The sequence below is a fragment of the Pseudophryne corroboree genome, chromosome 5 (genome assembly GCF_028390025.1).
Source record: "Pseudophryne corroboree isolate aPseCor3 chromosome 5, aPseCor3.hap2, whole genome shotgun sequence".
Taxonomy (NCBI): Eukaryota; Metazoa; Chordata; class Amphibia; order Anura; family Myobatrachidae; genus Pseudophryne; species Pseudophryne corroboree.
Window position 1 is genome coordinate 462,843,704 of NC_086448.1, and position 20,733 is coordinate 462,864,436.

The 20,733-nt window shown below is 49.2% G+C and overlaps 1 protein-coding gene and 3 pseudogenes across 1 annotated transcript in view; 3 read left to right on the forward strand and 1 right to left on the reverse strand.

Annotated features, from left to right (window-relative positions):
- RETREG1 (reticulophagy regulator 1) overlaps positions 1-20,733 on the forward strand; it is a 426,697-nt gene that overhangs the window by 290,259 nt on the left and 115,705 nt on the right. The gene's annotated exons all lie outside the window — the stretch shown is intronic.
- On the reverse strand, positions 18,312-18,429 carry LOC134930704 (5S ribosomal RNA; annotated as a pseudogene).
- On the forward strand, positions 19,059-19,176 carry LOC134931584 (5S ribosomal RNA; annotated as a pseudogene).
- LOC134930213 (5S ribosomal RNA) lies at positions 19,327-19,444 on the forward strand (annotated as a pseudogene).

A 20,733-nucleotide genomic window follows, 5' to 3' on the forward strand; every position in this document is an offset into this window, starting at 1 on the left:
CCAACAGCCGGCATACCGACAGTTTTTCTCCCTCGTGGGGGTCCACGACTCCCCTGGAGGGAGAATAAATAGCGTGGCGGGCGTAACGCGCCACCGTGTCCGCAAGGGGCTCATTTGCACTTGCCACGCCGTCGGTATGCCGGCGGTTGGGCTTCCGGGGCCGGTATGCTGGTCGCCGGGAGCCCGGCCGCCGGCATACCATACCACACCCCTTCATAAAAGTAGGAGTGCCACTGCTTGCTACTATTAGTGATGCTAATATTTTGCTGGTCAATTGTTTATGGGGGCTGGTGAAGATTCAAAACCCTTGCTGTAGTATATACAGATCTTTACACAACAGAGATATGTCTTGGCAGTTATGAGGGGAATGTAAAGTCTTTTTCCCTGCACTCATATCTGTCAGTCATGCTAGTAAGATCAAATAAGCCTTGGAGCTCATTGGTTTTATAGCCAGTCTGACTCATGACTGGTATTCACCACTAACAGAGGTGAGCAAATCTGCAGCAAAATTTCATGCCAATTAAATTTAATTTCAAAACAGACCGTTTTATGAGTGAAATTCCAGCATTTACCTGAATTTATAGTCTATGAATAGAAACTGAAATGGAAATGGTCCATTCGTTACGCTATTTGGTGTGGTTGTGGTAGGACTGGGAATGTTTCCGATCCTGCAAGTAAAATTTGCAATTTGTCATGCTGAAATACACAGGGCCGGTGCAAGGGGTTCACTACGATCTGCCGGCGGCCGGCCTCCCGGCGACCAGCATACCGGCGCCGGGAGGCCGGCCGCCGGCTTACCGACAGTGTGGCGAGCGCAAATGAGCACCTTGTGGGCTCGCTGCGCTCACCACGCTACGGGCACGGTGGCGCGCTACGCGTGCCACACTATTTTATTCTCCCTCCAGGGGGGTCGTGGACCCCCACGAGGGAGAATAAGTGTCGGTATGCCGGCTGTCGGCTCCCGGCGCCAGTATGCTGGTCGCCGGGAGCCCGACCGCCGGCATACTGAAGACCACCCGGTGCAAGATCCCTCTGCACTAGTCAAAGCTTCAGACCTAGCACCCCCTAACCTGCAAAACCCATCTACCACCACCTCTTGGAAGGGAGATGCAGGAAGCCACTAGGTGGGCTGGGGAGAATTGCATCATTATACATACTGTATACAGAGAAAAGGGACAACACTCAATTCTTTTCACCCCCTTTCACACCCGATCTGTTTCTGCTGACGGGTGTGGTATAATCATTTCAGCTCGCTACCCCCGGGGTATCGAGGGCGCCCTTCTAAATACGCAGCTTAACCTGATAACTATGGGCGCGATATGCAGAGATCACATTAGAAAGGAGATTGGGAGTGATATATCATTTGAATACCGCCCAAGGACTTTTAAAGTGATAAAATATATTGTAAACAAAGCTCACAATATACTTTAAATTTAACCTCTTAACTGATGATTTTTTCCCCCAAAAACCGCTCTGAAATGTTTTTATTTTATTTTTATTAGTGAATTAGGTGAAGAACTTAACCTAATCCAAAATGATTTTATTAAAAAAAAAGATTTTTTTTTTTTTTTTAAATAAAATTGTAAAAAAATGTTTTTCTCTTACATCATAGAGGATACTGGAGTCCATTTAGTACTATGGAATATAGACGGGTCCAATAGGAGCCATGGGCACTTTAAGAATTTGATAGTGTGGGCTGGCTCCTCCCACTATACCCCTCCTACCAGACTCAGTTTACAAAATGTGCCCGGAGGAGCCAGTCACGCTGAAGGAAGCTCCTGAAGAGTTTTCTGCATTTATTTTCTGTTTGTTGTTTTCAGGCAGGTCTGGTTGGCACCAGCCTGCCTGCTTCGTGGGACTTGGGGAGGGGCCCAACCTCTTGAAGGGTTAATGGTCCTGTTCCCCGCTGACAGGACACTGAGCTCCTGAGGGAACTATTCGCAAGTCCCACCACGGCGAGCATACATTCCCGCAGCACGCTGCCACCCCTAACAGAGCCAGAAGAATGAAGAGTGGTGAGTACGGAGTTGACGTCCCGCCGTCGGCCATTAATGGCGGCACGAGGGTACGGAGACGCACAGCTTCTAAACGGGGCGGAATGCATCTCCAGACACAGTACACAACTGCGTCTCAGTACACTGTACACAGTACACAGACTGGCAAACACAGCCTTAAAACGGTTTCTCTCCATTTTAAGCACCAAATTCCTCAGCCAGTATAAAAAAAGAAGGAAGACCGCGCGCCAATAAAGGGGTGGTAGCTTCACTATGAGAGGATCCAGCAGCTCACCAGCGCCATTTACCCTCTGCAGTGGACACAGACGCTGACAGGACAGAGACGCGCAGCTCCTCCAGTGTGACTCCAGATTACCTCAGCGGTACCAGGGGGTCATAGCAGGTGGGGAGCGATTATTAGTGTACTAAGTCCCCTATCAGGGTACTTAGTCTGCGACCCAGCTAAGCTTGGCCTTAGCGATAAGGGTGCGGTGGGGTCTGGCTCCAAACAACTCTGTGTCTTCCTGAAGGGCTCTTCGTGGGTTAATTGTGCTTAACCTTTTCCTGTGTGTATGTGTGCTGTCACATTTACATTATGTCAGGCAAAGAGTGTGTTTCTTGTACAGCGGAGTGTTCCTCTTCACCAGGGGGCTCACTACTGGGTACTCAGGGCAGTGCACCTTCCCAGAATAGCAGGGCTGAACCGGAATGGGTTAATTCCATTAAGAGAATGATCTCAGGTGCTTCTAAGTCCTCCAGCAGCGCAAGAGGTAAACTATGAAAACCAGCAACTGCAGGTGCTCAGGAACAGAGCTCAGGCTCTGCTTCCTCAAAGATTTCAGCATGACGGTGGACCACAATGCCTGGAAGGCTGTCAGGTGGGAGCCCGACTACAATTCTTCAGTCAGATCTGGTCAAGTTTGTGCCAGGATCCCTGGGTCATAGATCTTATTTCCCAGGGCTACAGACTGGAGTTACAAGAGCTCCCACCTCACAGATTCTTCAAATCAGGCTTGCCAGTTTCACAAGAGGCAAGTATAACTTTACAGCATGCCATCCAAAAACTGGTACAGACTCAGGTTGTTGTTCCAGTTCCACCTCATCTATTAAACAAGGGGTACTATTCCAGCTTGTTCGTAGTACCGAAGCTGGATGGTTCGGTAAGACCGATTCTGAACCTCAAGTATTTGAAGCCGTACTTACGAGTGTTCAAATTCAAGATGGAGTCTCTGAGAGCGGTGATCTCCGGTCTGGAGGAGGGTGAATTCCTAGTGTCTCTGGATATCCAGGATTCGTACCTTCATATTCCGATCTGGCCGCCTCATCAGGCTTATCTACGGTTTGCACTGCAGGACTGTCACTACCAGTTCCAGGCCCTGCCATTTGGTCTCTCCACGGCACCGAGTGTGTTCACCAAGGTGATGTTAGAGATGATGTTTCTACTCTGCAAACAGGGAGTGAACATAATTCCGTACCTGGATGATCTCCTGATAAAAGCGCCATCCAGGGAGAGGTTGCTGGACAGCATCTGAACTTTCCGAAATCTCACCTAGAGCCAACATGGAGGCTCCCATTCCTGGGAATGATACTGGACATGGAGTCACAAAAGGTGTACCTTCCGTTGGAAAAGGCATTGGTAATCCAGTCGATAGTTCAGGATGTCCTGAAGCCAACGTGGGTGTCTGTGCATCTGTGCATTCGCCTTCTGGGGAAAATGGTGGGCTCTTATGAGGCACTTCAATACGGAAGGTTTCACGCAAGACCCTTCCAGGTCGATCTGTTGGACAAATGGTCCTGATCACATCTTCACATGCACAAGAGGATCCGTCTGTCGCCAAAGGCCAGGATCTCCCTTCTGTGGTGGCTACAGTCTTCTCACCTCGTCGCAGGACGGAGGTTCGAAATTCAGAACTGGATTCTGTTAACCACAGGTTGGGGAGCAGTCACTCAGGGGGTGCAGTTTCAGGGAAGATGGTCAAGTCAGGAAGTCATCCTTCCAATCAACATTCTGGAACTCAGGGCCATTACAATGCCTTTCTACAGGCCTCACATCTTCTTCAAGATCGGGCAATTCAGGTCCAGTCGGACAATGTGACGGCAGTAACGTACATAAACCGACAGGGCGGAACGAAAAGCAGAGCAGCAATGTCAGAGGTGTCAAGAATTCTCCGGTGGGCAGAAAGAAACGCTGTGGCAGCAGACACGAACTGCACCCGGGGGAGTGAGCCCTTCAACCGGAAGTGTTCAGGTGCATGACAAGTCGATGGGGATATCCACAGATCGACATGATGGCCTCTCGTCTCAACAAGAAGCTCAGGCGGTATTGTTCCAGGTCGAGAGACCCACAGGCGGTGGCGATAGACGCCCTGACGACTCCATGGGTCTATCGGATGGTGTACATGTTTCCTCCACTTTCTCTGATCCCAAGAATTCTAAAGAGAATAAAAAGGGAAAAGGTTCAAGCAATACTCATTGCTCCGGACTGGCCAAAAAGGGCCTGGTGCGCAGACCTTCTGGAGATGCTTCTCGAAGATCCGTGGCCTCTACCTCTTCGCAAGGATCTTTTGCAACAGGTCCCATTCGTCTATCAGGACTTACCGTGGCTACGTTTGACGGCATGGAAGTTGAACGGTGGATTCTAGCCAGGAGTGGGATCCCTAACAAGCTTATCCAGACTATGATCCAAGCCAGGAAGGGGGTAACGTCTAAACATTACCATCGTATTTGGAAGAAATACGTCTCTTGGTGTGAGAGCAGAAATTATTCTGTGGTGGAATTTCATCTGGGACGTTAACTGCTTTTTCTGCAGGCAGGCGTGGATGTGGGACCGCGTTTGGGCTCCATAAAAGTCCAGATTTCGGCCATGTCCATTTTCTTTCAGAAACAATTGGCTTCTCTCCCTGAGGTCCAGACGTTCTTGAAAGGTGTTCTGCACATCCAAACCTCCATTTGTGCCTCCCATGGCACCTTGGGTTCTCAATGTGGTGCTGCAGTTCCTCCAATCGGACTGGTTTGAGCCATTACAGGAGGTGGACGTAAAATATCTTACATGGAAGACCGTCACACTTGGCCTTGGCTTCAGCAAGACGTGTGTTGGAGCTGGGGGCTTTGTCTCACAAAAGTCCCTATTTAATTTTCCATGGGGACAGAGCTGAACTCAGAACTCATCAGCAATTTCTTCCTAAAGTGGTGTCTGCGTTTCACATCAACCAACCTATTGTGGTTCCGGTTGTCACCGACACTTCTGCTACTTCGAAGTCTTTGGATGTTGTGAGGGCTTTGAAGGTGTATGTGAAAAGAACAACTCATCACAGAAAAACGGACTCGCTGTTTGTTCTTTATGATCCCAATAAAATTGGGTGTCCTGCTTCAAAGCAGACTATTGCACGCTGGATCAGACTTACTATCCAGTATGCTTATCCCACGGCAAGTTTGCCTTGTCCTAAATCTGTACAAGCGCACTCTGCTCACTCTACTAGGTCGGTGGGTTCTTCCTGGGCGGCTGCCCGGGGCGTCTCAGCTTTACAGCTCTGCCGAGCAGCTACTTGGTCAGGTTTGAACATGTTTACTAAGTTCTACAAGTTCTATACTTTGGCCTCTGAGGATTCAGTTTGGTCAATCAGTTCTGCAGGAACCTCAGCACTCTCCCAAAGTATGTCCGTCTCCTCGGCAACAGTTTCCTAGACTCTGTGCCCGAGAGTCTGGTAGGAGGGGCATAGAGGGAGGAGCCAGCCCACACTATCAAATTCTTAAAGTGCCCATGGCTCCTAGTGGACCCGTCTATACCCCATGGTACTAAATGGACCCCTGTGTCCTCTACGGACTACGAGAAAAGGATTTACCGGTAGGTAATTAAAATCCTATTTTCTCAAACATCGGAACATCGGTCGGGAAGATCGAGAACATTGCGACCTTCTCAACATTGCTTTTTATACCTCAGACAGCTGCCAAGTACACACGGGGGGTCTGGGGGTGGTTTTGGGTGTTTTTTTTACACGTTGCCAGCGGCTGCCATTGTCTGCAGCCGCTGGGTGGGTCGTCCTGCCGTGCTGACCGATCAACAATGATCAGCAGCATGGCAACACTGTGTGGAGGGTGCAGGGAGGCAGAGGGAAGTTTCTCTTCACTGCCGCTGCTAACTCTATTTATCTGACTGGTCATATCCTGTGCGACCACGTCAGATAGGACACTTGCTGATGTGGTCAAATCTTATGCGAATGGTTAAAAGTCCTTAAGGTACCATCTATTATTTATGTAAACACGCTAGTCAGCATGTTAGAAAGGGTTGGGTATGGGATGCCGGCGGTCAGAATACTGACTATGGCTTCCCGGCCACCATAATCCGGACATTTTAAATAAAATTATTTAGCCCTTCCCTTAACCCTCCCTCCCCACAGCCTAAGCCTAACCCTCCCTGCTATACTAACATTCAGGATGCTGGCTGTTGGGATTCTGGGGTCCCGTCCGATAGGATGCCAACTACATCCATTTAATTGTATGTGTATACATACATATTTTATATACTCACAGACATACATATATTTGTATGCTCCTTATTGTGTTCTATCCCCCATCTGTAAATTCATTACTAACCCTCCTCCTCCATATGTACTGTATTGTTCCCCAGTGCCTGTGTTTTCCCTATTATGCTGTTTACAAGTGCAAACCACCCATTGGGCTGTAAGATCTGTACTGTCTGTGCTCCCGCAGAACCTCCTGGGTTATGCTGTTTTCTTGTTTTTTCCCTCGACATTGGCAGGATACCTCCTGTAGGCGGTAGCAGCATTAAAGCAACATTGCGGGTGCAGACATTTAGTCAGCTGCTGCTTGCTGCTGGAGAGCCGGTATCCAGAGGCTTAGAGGAAGTGCATCAGGGCTATGAGTTGCGGCCGTGGGGGTGCCCCTCGGGAGTCATAGTTACATTTGCCTCCTATGTGCTTTAAGATGGCTCGATGTTACACGGATGAAGCACTGAGGCACTATCTGGTACAGCCTGATAGCGGCGGCTGCACCTGATTAGACCCATAGCAGCGGCCAGCACAGTGTAAAAAGAGGAGGTCGCATACAGAGACATCCTTCAGTTTTTTGCTAGATGATTTCAATGGCACCCTCCAAGGGCCGGCGCCCCTAGGCAGCCGCCTAAAGCGGGCTGATGGTAGAGCCGGCCCTGCAAATACAGATCTGGTGGAAACCATTTTGAAAGTTCACTTATCTCTAAATAAAATTGTGTTTTAATGTGTTAGTATGGCTTTTGAGGAATTCTTTAAAGGAATTTTAACAAATGTTTACCTTTTTTGTTTTACTTTAGATGCAGATTGTACTGTTTGTTGTACATTGCAGCATTTTAGCATTAAAACCTTGCTTTCTAAAATTTTCCATGTCAATCCTAAATAATAAAAGTCAAGTCTGTTCCTCACCTCTGTTATGTGCTCTGGTGGCAACTAGAGGACGCCACACAGACCAAATAACATGACAGCTGACATAGCTCAAATTGAAAGTGAAACTGCAGGAAGATGTTACAGCCTCCTAACCTGCTGTTGGTAATATTAATAATACAGGGTGTAATTCAGATCTGATCGTAGATGTTCTAAATTTAGCACATCTACGATCAGTTTCTCAGGTGGGGGGATGCCCAGCACAGGGCTAGTCCACCCCGCATGTTTGGCCCTACTCCCCCCGTAAGGGTGCAAAAACATCGCACAGCGGCAATGCTTTTGTACCCGCTGAATAGCTCCGTTCCAGCACAGTTCCGGGTTTCGCCGGCTGCGCGTAACGTCATGCAACCGCCGTGGCCAGCACCCACAACAGTCCGGACGCGCCTCCGTTGTCCGGACCGCGTGCACCAACGGCATTCTAACGCCATTGGCATGCCCCCTCCCGTCCCGCAACCGCCTCTGCCTGTCAGTCAGGCAGAGGCGATTGCAGCCCTGAGATGCTCTTAGCATCTCACTGGGCTCCCAGGGTGCGCATGCGCACTCCACATAGCGGCGATCCAGTCTGAATTAACCCCACAGATCTGACTGTTTTGCATTTGCTGCATACGGAGAGGGGTGTGGAGAGAGAGAGTGGGGTAGTGGCGGAAAGAGACTGGGGGAGAAAAAAAGAGGGCAGGAGGGTTGTCCCAGATAGAGACTGGGGAGAGAGGGCTGGTAGTGGCAGATAGGCCATACTCTGCACCCCCTCCTCTATATACTATGCTGCAACCCCATGTTACTTGCCATCCTGGGACTCGGCAACAAGTAGCAGCAGTAACCAAGGAACTGATGCATATACCACCAGACGGACCCTTTCAGAGTGGAGGCATTGTGGACACATGTGGCCACTTACTGGCAGAGGGAGAAGGTGAATCAGTCTGACAGGAAGAGGTGAGACCCTGTGTTGGGTGAGTAGTACAGGGACTGGGAGGAGGATTGGTCGGTACTGGGGCTGCAGATGATGTGGGTGAGGAGGAGGCAGATAACCAACTCTTTATATATACAGCATGCCGATGTACTCGCCCCCCAGTACCCCGCACAAGCCATTTCCAGACCCCTCCGGCCACCTGCTGGTGGCTACTGGGATCTTCTACCTCCAGACTGGTCGGGAGCTGTGCGGTGAGTTTACACATGCCAGTACTGGTGTATATAGTCCACCATCATTATAGCCTGTCCATTACAGATACACAGCATCTATACATACTTGCCTACTTTTGAAAAGTAGTTTCAGGGAGATTATAGATCGCACTCTAATGCGCAGCGCGGCGCACCATTGAGGGGGCGTGTCACATTACACCCAAGGGGCGTGTCTATATCCACCTATGGGCGTACCTACTGTCAATCAGGGGGGCATCCTGCAGTGGCAGGTGAAAACCGAACTACAAAGCTCAGTACTGGCTACACACAGACATCACAGCTACATTACACAACAGAGTATAATACTGAAAGTATCAGTTTGAGAGAGAGGGATGAGAGGGAGAGAGGGGAATGTGAGAGAAAGAGGATGTCAGGGAAAGTAAGGGAACGGGGGCGCGCATTTACCCGTGTTTTTTGCAAGTGGAAAAGGGTAAACCCGGATCAAGTGATCCGGGAATCCTACCCTGGTAGCTAGCCAGGTTGAACACGTGTTCAACCCGGCTAGCTGTCTAGTGTGAACGGGAGCCGTGTCGAGGTGACACAGCTCCCGTTCACAGTGCATAGGGAAGGCGGCGCTGGGAGATCATGTGATCTCCCTGCGCCGCCCCTGCCGTGTCACTAGAAGCGTCACCAACCCGGCATTTGCCGGGTTGTGACTGCTAATGGGAAAGGGACCGAGCACGGGTCGCAGCAGGGGGCAGCTCCCGTGTCAGGCTCCCGGCTGCGACCCGTGCTCGTTAGTGGAAAAGGGGTAGAATTGAGAGAGAGGGTGTCAGGGATAGAGAGGGGATGGGATGGTGTCAGGGATAGAGAAAAGGGGTGAGAGAGAGGAGAGAGTGTGGTCAGGATAGAGAGAGGGGGTTGAGAGAGAGAGAGAGAGAGGGTGTCAGGAATAGAGAGAGGAGGAGTAAGAGAGAAAGTGTCAGGGATAAAGAAATAGGGTGTCAGGGATAGATAGAGAAAGGGTAACAGAAAGCAAAGAGATAATGGGTCAGAGAGAGGGTGTCAGGGCAAGAGAGTGGGTGAGAGATAGAAGAGAGAAAGAGGGGTAAGAGAGTGAGAGATGGTGTCAGAGATAGAGAGGGAGTGAGAGAAAGGATGTCAGGAATTGAGAGAGAGGGTGTCAGGGATAGAGAGGGGATGGGATGGTGTCAGGGATAGAGAAAAGGGGTGAGAGAGAGGAGAGAGTGTGGTCAGGATAGAGAGAGGGGGGTTGAGAGAGAGAGAGAGAGAGAGGGTGTCAGGAATAGAGAGAGGAGGAGTAAGAGAGAAAGTGTCAGGGATAAAGAAATAGGGTGTCAGGGATAGATAGAGAAAGGGTAACAGAAAGCAAAGAGAGAAGGGGTCAGAGAGAGGGTGTCAAGGCAAGAGAGGGGGTGAGAGATAGAAGAGAGAAAGAGGGGTAAGAGAGTGAGAGATGGTGTCAGAGATAGAGAGGGTGTCAGGGATAGAGAGGGAGTATGATGGTGTCAGGGATAGAGAGAGGGGGGTTGAGAGAGTGACAGGATGTCAGGAATAGAGAGAGTAAGAGGGTGTCAGGGATAGAGAAGGGGTTAGAGAGAGGAAAGAAAGAAGGGATGAGTGAGTGAGTGAGTGTGTGAGAGAGGGGTAAGAGAGAGAGATGGTGTCAGAGATAGAGAGGGAGTGAGAGAGAGAGCCTGTCAGGGATAGAGAGGGGGTGGGATGGTGTCAGGGATAGAGAGAGGGGGTAAGAGAGTGGGAGAAGAGAGAGAAACGGTGTCTGGGATAGATAGATAGATAGAGGGAGGTTGAGAGAGAGAGAGGGCTTCAGGAATAGAGATAGAGGGAGTAAGAGAGAGGGTGTCAGGGATAGATTAAGAAGGGGTGAAAGAGAAAAGGGGTAAGAGAGAAAGTGTCAGGGAGAGAGAGAGGGGGGTGAGAGATAGTCAAGAGAAAGAGGGGTAAGAGAGAGATGGTGTCAGAGATAGGGAGTGAGAGAGAGAGAGAGAGAGAGAGAGAGAGAGTGGGGGTGTCGGGGATAGATAGAGAGGGGGTGAGAGAGAGAGAGAGGGGGTGTCAGATAGAGAGAGAGAGATCTGCAGGCAGATCTTCTTTCCAAACACCCCCCCCCAAAAAAAAAAAAACCCAACAGGAATCAGGTCCTGCAGCAGAGAACACTGACCAGGCAGCCCAGTGCAGGGGCAAACACAGGATTTGTGAACAGGGGTTTCCAGAGAGGGGGTGGAGCCAAGTATAAGGGGGCTGAGACTGAGGTAGTATGCACTCAGTAATCTGCCTCAGTGCCTTCCAACAGTAATGTTATATGCAGTATACAAATGGTGGCACTCACGGACTCTTTCAAATTAAGACTCAGGGGCACCTGCAGGCTACTCCAACGTTTCACTTTATTATAACCTTTGTCAGGGTATACCTGATGAATGTTATTATACAGTAAAATGTTGGAGTAGCATACGGGCGCCTGTGAGTCTTCATTATGGGGCGACGAAGAGTCCACGAGTGCCACCATACAGTGTCGTGCTGGTGCATGTAGGGCCCACTGGGGGGATTGGAGTGGTAGGGCCCATGTTCAGGGGTGTGGCCAGTCTGCAGAGGGGGTGGGGTCTGTCACCTCATTGGTTTGACTAACCATTAGAGAATGCAATGTCTGGGCTCCTTCATAAATATTTACAGTAATTCAGATGCTGCATGCATGATAATGTACCAGATTAATAACAGATTAATAATAGCAATGCATTGTAGAAAATAAATCATAGTCCAGTATAAGGTAACATATGTATAATATATAATTTAAGTGCACAATAGCAGGAGGTGGTCCCCCCAGGCAGTGGGGCCCACCGGTGGTTTCCCCTGTACCCCTGTGGGCCAGTCCAAGCCTGCCACCATATCTATACTGTATACATAGAAACTAAATGTTGATTTAAGCAGTTGCTTCATGTGTTTTATTGTCTCCGAGTGCCAGGCATGCATGAGAGATGTGTGTGTGTGTGTGTGTGTGTGTGTGTGTGTGTGTGTATGTGTGTATATATACACACACAACACCGTTTATCCATATATAGATATATAATATGTATATACTGTATATACACACACACATACATATATATATATATATATATATATATATACACACACACACACACACGCAATGGTGCGGCACTCATTGCATGTATCTGTTTCTCACTGGCGCAGATATGGATATGTATCTACAGTATCTAGTGTGTGCACCTACCAGTGCACCTGCTGGGCTCCCTCCCCCAGCCCTCCACCACCGGCAGGTCCTGCAGTTACACTGACCTTGAGGCTGGGGCAACAGCTTCTCTCCACTGTACGCATGTTATGTAGCAACCAGCAGCAGGATCCCGGCGCCGGCGATGAGCGATGGATGTTCGGGACTCAGGACTGACTAGAGCATGTCACCTGGCCAACACTCCAGCCCCAGTAGCCCATAGGAACTACAGTATAGTACCTAGGAGGAGCTGAGCGCTACGGCGCTTCCGCTGCGGAGGAGGCAGCTGCAGCGTCACTGACGTGACATAGCTCCTCCATCTCTCTGCCTCCTCACCCCTTTCCCCCCCTACGGCGAGGCATCGGTGGCAGGGGGGGTTTCTAGGTACTCGGAACCCCCCCTGCGTGTGCTAGTGCACAGGTGGCTGTGGCGAGCTGTCGGCGTCAGACTTCAGCAGCCAGGTCACGCACATGCTACAGTCACGCGCTGGGAGAGGGGACAGCAATGAGTAATGTACTGCTTCAAGATAGCAGCCCTCACCTAAGTGACACCGCCAGAGTCAGGACCCAGGACTCAGAGCTGCAGTCAGCGGCAATACTCACTGAGCTTCACAATTGTCTGTGTGATATCCAGCTGGGTATGTGCAGCAGCTCTAAATGCGGTCCTATCTGATCTCTGATCGGTCAGCCGACGTAAGCAGAAAGTGAGCAGCAGAGGTGAGCCTGTGTTGGGGTGGAGAGGGGGCCGTGTATGGGGGTGGGCAAGTGAGGAGAAAGTGAGCAGCAGAGGGGAACCTGTGGTGAGGGGGTGGGGGGTGTCGGGGTGCCGTGGATGGGAGAGGGGATGCGAGGAGAGAGTGAGCAGCAGAGGGGAACCTGTGTGGGGAGGGGAGGGGGTGGTCATGGGTGCCGTGGATGGGGGAGGGGATGTAAGGAGAGGGTGAGCAGCAGAGGGGAACCTGTGTGGGGAAGGGAGGGGAGGGGGTGCCGTGGATGGGGGGTGGGGATGTGAGAAGAGAGTGAGCAGCAGAGGGGAACCTGTGTGGGGAGGGGTCAGGGGTGCCGTGGATAGGAGAGGGGATGTGAGGAGAGAGTGAGCAGCTCTGGAATCTGCTGCTAAATGGGGATAGGCAAGTCTATAATAAGGTAGAAATAGGGTGGAAATAGGTAATAGGATAGAACATACATCTTAGTATACTGTAACTGGCTTCTGGTGGCACTGATATAATACAGCACTTACCAACAGGCAGTGCAGACACAATTAAATAGCTTCCCGTTCCCAGCAGATCCCTCGTTCAGCAGCATGCAGCTCCCTGCTTCTAGTCTCTCGTCCTGTCTGTGTGGTGGAGGCGGAGCTTACCTATGCTGTGGCTGGGACTCGGAGTAGAGGAAGGGGAGGTCCGTAGGAGACAGCAGGGGACTGTCCGTGACTGCAGTAAGTAGAAGCAAACTACACTAGCATCCGCCGCCTCTCTCTGTTCCGTGCACTGCAGGAAAGCCGGCTAACCACAGCCCCGCGGTAAACGGCATCATACCATCCCCATGCAGGCTCCGCCCCCCAGCGTCTCTGGACTTGCGCATGTGCAGTCCAACTTTTCATGGAGATACACTAAAAACCGGGAGGAGAAGCAGTGTTTGAGGGGTAGCGGGGGACTGAATGCGGGAGGGTAGGCAAGCCTGCGTCTATATTTAAAAAAGGTTAACACTACACACACTCACACACACACTCCGCATGACAGAGCCCTGGCTCCCAGCAGCAGGACTTCCAGAAACCCTGCAGCTCCTGTGTGAGTAGCAAGCGCCCTCCTAATATAATCTGGCCCCATATATACTGTATAAACAGTCAGGGGCGGATCCAGAACAAAATGACAGGGGGGGCACCATTACAGGGAAAGAGGGGGTTGGGGTATTCTTTTATGTGCGCCAAAGGCACACGCGCTCCTGGAAAAGTGGGTGTGGATCCGCAACAAGGGTCATGGCCTCAAAAGCAATGCCCTATCCACAAGCCATGCCCTCATTTTCATCACATCGTCTAACCCTTCCTCATCCGTTCCAAAGCTCATGCCTACCTTTTCCTCATCAGTCCTCACCCAGTCCCCTCACCAGTCACAGCCACGCTCCCCTTCCCAGCCTCTAGACTCCGAGTAACCGTCCTCTCTTCCACCTCCTGACCCCTTTTCCAGCACCCACCACTGCTCAGCTCCTCACCTTAATCTCAGACTGCTTTTCTGTATACACGGAGAGGCAGTGGGCGACTTAGAGTATGATGGAGAGAGGTAGTGGGTGACAGGAAGAGGGTGGAAGAAGAGAAAGGTGACAGGGAGAAATAGTGGGAGATGGATAGGCAGTGGATGATAGGAAAGGGTGACGGCAAAAGACAGTGGGTGACAGGGAGGTGACGGGGAGAGGCAGTAAGTGACAGGGAGAGGGTGACAGGGAAAGGCAGTGGGTACCAAGGTAAAGCAGGGGGTGACGGGGAGAGGGTGATGCCTTGCAGAGTCAGAGGATGACAGGAGAGGCTGACAGGGATATAGTGACTCAGGGGAGAAGCAGAGGGTGAGGGTACGGGGTGAGACATAGAGGCAGTGGGTGACAGGGAGAGGCAGTGGATAGATAAGAACCCCTTGGCCCATCTATTCTGTCCTTGTACATGCACTATTATACACTAGAGTTCATTTTTGTCACAAGCCAATTTATTAACCAGTATATTTTTGGATTGTGGGAGAAAACCAGAGGATACCCACGCAAGTACGGGGAGAATATACAAGCTCCACACAGGGAATGGATCCCAAGTGCTCAGAGGCAGTAATGCTAACCACTACACCATCTGTACTGCCCGATGCAGCGAGCACATTACTATCCCCAGTACGTTGCCCCCCCCCCCTTCAAGGAGTGCAGCAAGCATATACCCCTCACTAGTGGACCAGTAAGTATATCCGCACCCAGAGCAGCACAGTGAGCACATACCCCCAACCCAGTAAAGGAGGGAATGTGCCCCCATTCAGGTGCTGTGGCTAAAAAAAAAAAAAAGAGTGTGTGTATATATATATATACACACACACACACACATATATATATATATATATATATACACACACACACACACATATATATATATATATACACACACACACATATATGTGTGTGTATATATATATATATATCCTGTCACACTGAGGGGGAGTGAGCAGCAGTCAGATTGAAGAAATACATGGCCTCCCCTGCCATCCCCTGGTCCGGTGCACCCCCCCCAGCGCAGCAGCACCCGCACCCCGGTCATCTCACCTTGAGTGATTACAGTTGGATGGCGGCGGCGGCAGTGTGATCTCCGGGCACGGGAGAGACTGGTGTCCGCTCAGACGCCTGAGTTTCCGGAAGTGCCTCTCACTGCTCCGTGAGGGTGCCCGCCGCGGCGCTGTGTCCTGACAGTGAATGTCAGAGCGCAGCCGCAGCAGCAGCCAGCCGCTCAAACCGCTGGACCACCAAGTTAGATGCGGCCGGGAGAGCATTATTTGAATGATCTCCTAAACGACAGGGGGGGCACGTGCCTTGGTGCCCCCCCGCTTAATCCGCCACTGTAAACAGTGAGTCATAGAAACTTCATGTCACACACATACTATTACAAAATAGTGCTTAATGTATAAAGTATTTAAAGCATACTTGCCTACTCTCCCGGAAGCTGCAGGAGGCTCCCGTTTTTTGGGGTAGCCCCCGCACCCCCGGAAGAGTAGGTAGGTCTCCCGCATCCTAGTGATGCGGGCAGGATGGAGAGATACTCTCCTGAGTTCGCAGGTCCGTGGAGTGGGAAAGGGGTTAAAAGACGCAAATCGCATAATTTTAGCCCTGCCCCCTTCCCTCGGACCCGCAAATTGCGCCGTTTTCCGGATGTGGGCGGGGCTTGATGTCATCGCCTGGCCCCGCCCCCTGAAGTCTCCTGCAGTGTCTCCTCTGCGGGCTTCTCCCCGAAGAGGAGACATTCAAAGTAGGTAAGTATGATTTAAAGTATGTCAGTGTCTTGTGACAGTGTGTCCTTCCATTCCCATGAACTGCTTGTGTTCCCTGCCCTGCCCTTTTCTTAGACTAGAAAGTGACATCAAATTCAATGGTCACTTGAGATTTGCTGAAAACAAAGTCATTTAATTTTGCTATGTCACTGACACAGTTTCCTGGGTATGTTAGAAGAACGAACATCAGGCAATCCCTAGCTTCTAAACTAGTCACATGACAATATATAAACATCTTGCAGTGTCACTGGCTTACTATAAGTGTAAACAGCATGCAAAAATAGCTGCTTGCCATACTATTTACTTATATCAATGTGTTAGGGAACTCCAGCACAATTGTGTAAGACCCCTAGAGCCATACCCCATAGAGACATGGAAAGAGATGAGAAAGAGACACTTTACAGGAGAGAAGAGTAGAGAAGAGAAAGGAGGAATAAAAGAAAAGACAAAGGAAAAATAATATAGGCATAGTATCCTACCCTCCTGCACTGGGGCGGTTTAAGAGAGGATGCCTCCTCCTCTCCGGCAGCAGTAGACTCTGGCATAATGCCAGAGTCTACTTTGCATGCTCAGGTCTCCAGGAACATGACGCCCACGCCTTTTTCCCAGGGACATCTCCAGTGCACATGCGCAAATCACTCGGAAATGGCCGCAGCGGCTATTTTCCGAGTAATTTCTGTCCATAGTGCAGGGCAGCCGTTGCGGAACTTTGGAGGGGTAAGTATAATATATGGGTGCATTGTGTGTGGTGTGAGCCCCCTGGACCCAGAGGCCGGTGTGCACCACACACACTGCACCCATTATAGAAACGCCTATGCTCCTGCATTCTGCAGGAGACTCCCTGAAATAGCAGCAATCTCCCTGACTCTCTGAATAGTCCAGCAATCTCCCTGATTAAGGTGTATACACATGGTGAGATTTATCCCTGCGATTTTGACTATAAGAAAGTTAGTGCAAATCGCACTGTGGGCCTAATTCAGAGTTGATCGCAGCAGCAAATTTGTTAGCAGTTGGGCAAAACCATGAGGGTCATTCCGAGTTGATCGTAGCTGTGCAAAATTTTGCACAGCTACGATCAACTTTCCTGACATGCGGGGGGATGCCCAGCACGGGGCTAGTCCGCCCCGCATGTCAGTCCGCCCCCCCTCGCAGAAGTGCAAAGGCATCGCACAGCGGCTATACCTTTGCACTTCAGGAGTAACTCCTGGCCAGCGCAGCTTTAGCGAGCTTTATGCAGCTGCTGCGGCCCGCCCCCCGTTCAGTCCGGCCACGCCTGCGTTGGCCGGACCGCGCCTACGAAACGGCGGCCAAACGCCGCCGTTTCGCCTCCTCCCGCCCATCGATCGCCTCTGCCTGTCAGTCAGGCAGCGGCGATCGCTGCAAATGTTATCTGCCACACCTGCAGTGCACATTGGGGGTAATTCTGAGTTGATCGCAGCAGGATTTTTGTTAGCAGTTGGGCAAAACCATGTGCACTGCAGGGGAGGCAGATATAACATGTGCAGAGAGAGTTAGATTTGGGTGGGTTATTTTGTTTCTGTGCAGGGTAAATACTGGCTGCTTTATTTTACACTGCAATTTAGATTGCAGATTGAACACACCACACCCAAATCTAACTCTTTCTGCACATGTTATATCTGCCTCCCCTGCAGTGCACATGGTTTTGCCCAACTGCTAACAAAGATCTTGCTGCGATCAACTCAGAATTACCCCCATGGTTTTGCCCAACTGCTAACAAATTTGCTGCTGCGATCAACTCTGAATTACCCCCTGTGTTAGGGAGCTTGCGATACCGATGCGCACTACTGCGGGGTCGATATCGCAAGGAAACATAGACTGTGCAGGCAAGTCAATCTTGACTATATAGTGTACTGTAGAAACATGTTTTTTGTGGAACCGCACTAGTTAAACAATATTACTAACGTACCAAAATAAATGTTAACAATGAAATACCAATATACATGCAGTTATTAAGTAGTTCTAGAACTGCTAATGATTGGCGGTGCTCCCAGGAATTTTGTAGGTTATACTACAATTGGAAAAGACAAGAGGAAAAGACAAAAAAACCTTGTTTGGGAGCACTCATTTGAAATGATAAGGATAATATGTATAGTGAAAGATATTAAGACATAACCTTTATTTAGTCCTTGAATAAAAATAAATTTTGGACAGAAAATTGGGACATGTGTGTGTAAAAGTCTTGTTTAACCTTTTTAGCAAATGAGGTACAAGATGATAAAGATGGTGAAAATATCAGTGGAGTGGTGAGGGATACCAAATGGTCTCATTGAGATACAGGGTATCCAGAAAATCACTGTGCTTGCCTGGATTAAGGATATCAATGATAGAAACAGTATGGGCAATATTCTGAGTTTGGTCAAGGTAGATCTCAAGGGGAATGCGAGAAGGGTGGAGCAAGGAATGTGATCGAGCTTCCCTTGGTGGAAGAGAAAGGGGGGGGGGGGGGGTTATTGTGGTGGGGTAGGTAACACAAAGGCCCACTGCACCTGGTATTCTCAGGAGGTTTCCCGTCCTAGTACTGGCCAGGCCATGCCTGCTTAGCTTCCGAGATCAAATGAAATCGGGCGTATTCAGGGTAGTATGGCAGTGGGCAGATATCAAAAAGATTTCCCCCCCCCTCCAAACAACCTGCTCCCTGCAGCAATATTGTAATTAGCAACAGGAGCAGTACAAATAGAACTTATAGGATTGTTTATCTTATTACTTCCCCGCCTATGCCTCAATGGATATCATTTATAGCCCTGCTATTTACTTTTTACATTAATGTATTCTTTCTATTTTTATGGTCTTCATTAATAGCAGCATTTAAGTGCAAAATACTTTCTATTATTCTGTATTGTCATGTCAGTCCTCAAGAGGATGTAATTATGTATCTATTTGTGAGCCAGCCCTGAGCTCTAAAACCTATATATTCTTCATTTATTTACTAATTTTTGTTTCCATGGAGCAATCAATATTGCACATTTTGTGTTTAAAAATTCTCTGTGAGCCAGCCTTGAGCTCATAAATTGTATTGTGGGTTCCTCCCAGTTAGCAAACAACCCTGCACTCGCAGAACATAACATATCAGTCTATTACTTTGCATATATATATTTTTTCTGTTAACCACATTTTTTTCTGTTTAACACTCTTTTCTGGAAATACCATTTCATACCATTTTTGTGCTGATTTATGTAAAATACAGTAAGGGGAGTGTGACCCTCTGTTCCCCCTTATCAGCGGCCCACGGCCATACTACCCTGAATACGCCCGATCCTGTCCGATCTCGGAAGCTAAGCAGGTATGGCCTGGTCAGTATAAGGAAGGGGAACCTCCTGAGAATACCAGGTGCAGTGGGCCATTTTTAAGGGAGAAACCTGCATCCTATAAACCCCCATACACACTCTCCAATCTGGAAAAACTATCTCAGACCATCATGGTATTGATTCATTAGAGTACAGAAAATAGAAGTGTCTCTCCCTCTCTTTTCCATTTTTCTTTTTGATAACGGCCCACTGCCATACTACCCTGAATACACCCGATTTCATTTGATCTCGGAAGCTAAGCAGGCATGGCCTGGCCAGTACTGGGATGGGAAACCTCCTGAGAATACCAGGTGCAGTGGGCCTTTGTGTTACGTACCCCACCACATTAAACCCCCCCCCCCCCCTTTCTCTTCCACCAAGGGAAGCTCGATCACATTCCTTGCTCCACCCTTCTCGCATTCCCCTTGAGATCTACCTTGACCAAACTCAGAATATTGCCCATACTGTTTCTATCATTGATATCCTTAATCCAGGCAAGCACAGTGATTTTCTGGATACCCTGTATCTCAATGAGACCATTTGGTATCCCTCACCACGCCACTGATATTTTCACCATCTTTATCATCTTGTACCTCATTTGCTAAAAAGGTTAAACAAGACTTTTACACACACGAGTCCCAATTTTCTGTCCAAAATTTCTTTTTATTCAAGGACTAAATAAAGGTTATGTCTTAATATCTTTCACTATACATATTATCCTTATCATTTCAAATGAGTGCTCCCAAACAAGGGTTTTTTGTCTTTTCCTCTTGTCTTTTCCAATTGCTATATAGTGTACTATCTAGTACAAAGTATAGTCAAAATTGGCAGTTAGTCAAAATCGAAGGTAAAGATAGTCAAAATTGGTGCTTCTGGTCTCTGAGGGAGTTCAAGGGAAATTGCATAGTCAAAATTGGAGATAGTCAATATCTCACTGTGTATGTACCCCCCTTATGAGGTTGTTACATTCTTGGGGGAAAAAGACATCAAAGATACATACATTCAAATGGACTCATCAGTGCCATTTCCCTGCAATGGTTGTAAGGCACAATGATCCCTATGGCTACATTCATTTTAAATAAGGCTTCTCAAGGCCACTTACAGTATATGGAACCTTTTGTTACAAAAAAACTATACTCAAAGAAATCCTGAAAAATATCAGTCTCTTTTCTTAAACAAGTAGATCTTACTAACTTGGGGCTCATTTACATTTGGGTTTAAGTAATTTTCTCTTACGCCCTAGAGGATACTGGGGTCCATTTAGTACCATGGGGTGTAGACGGGCCCACTAGGAGCCATGGGCACTTTTAGAATTTGATAGTGTGGGCTGGCTCCTCCCTCTATGCCCCACCTACCAGACTCAGTTTATAAAATGTGCCCGGAGGAGCCGGTCACCCTGAAGGAAGCTCCTTAAGAGTTTTCTGCATTTATTTTCTATGTTTATTTTCAGGCAGGGCTGGTTGGCACCGGCCTGCCTGCTTCATGGGACTTAGGGGGGGGGGGAATGGCCCAACCTCTTGAAGGGTTAATGGTCCCGTTCCCCGCTGTCAGGACACTGAGCTCCTGAGGGAACTATTCGCAAGCCCCACCACGGCGAGCGTACATTCCCACA